This window comes from Nematolebias whitei, chromosome 14, assembly GCF_014905685.2.
Source record: "Nematolebias whitei isolate Nwh7 chromosome 14, NemWhi1, whole genome shotgun sequence".
NCBI classification, from domain to species: Eukaryota; Metazoa; Chordata; class Actinopteri; order Cyprinodontiformes; family Rivulidae; genus Nematolebias; species Nematolebias whitei.
The window spans coordinates 37,466,523-37,467,102 of record NC_056511.1 but is presented as its reverse complement, the minus strand read 5'-3'; positions in this window follow the sequence as shown (position 1 = coordinate 37,467,102).

Genomic DNA, 580 nt, shown 5'->3' with positions numbered 1-580 from the left:
TTTCTTCATTGCAGACAGTCTTGGTGTTAATCTCTTTGCTTTGTCAAGTTCTATCTATCCATTGTATTTATAAAAAGAATATGTCATGGACGTAAATTGTTTTTTGTCTCCTTCCTACCTTGACTCGTCTGCCTTTGTCTTTGTTCGTCGTCCTCTCCTCTCCTTTCAACTCCCCTCGTCACATTTCACATTTGTTTTGTAGTGTTCAGCAGTAGAAAGAACAATTTGTAACTTTTTTTTTGCAAAGAGTCAATAAAAAAAAAAAAACTCTCCCACCTCCAAATCCAAACTTCATCATCTGAAGAATTTTAGACCATTCCTCAAAGCCAGATGTGGACAACATATGGCCAGAGGGCCAAAAGTGGCCCTGGACAATCTCAATCTGAAAAGAGAACAACTTTTAAATTAGTTGATGAAAATCTGCATTTTATCAAACTTGAAGCATAAATCGAACATCTCGGGCAAATACGACAAAAACATTGAGCTTAAAATAGGCTAACACTTTTTTCTGTTGTGTTTTCAGAACTAGACTAAAACTTAAAGAATGCAAAAAACTAACATATACAGTATGTAGGTATGT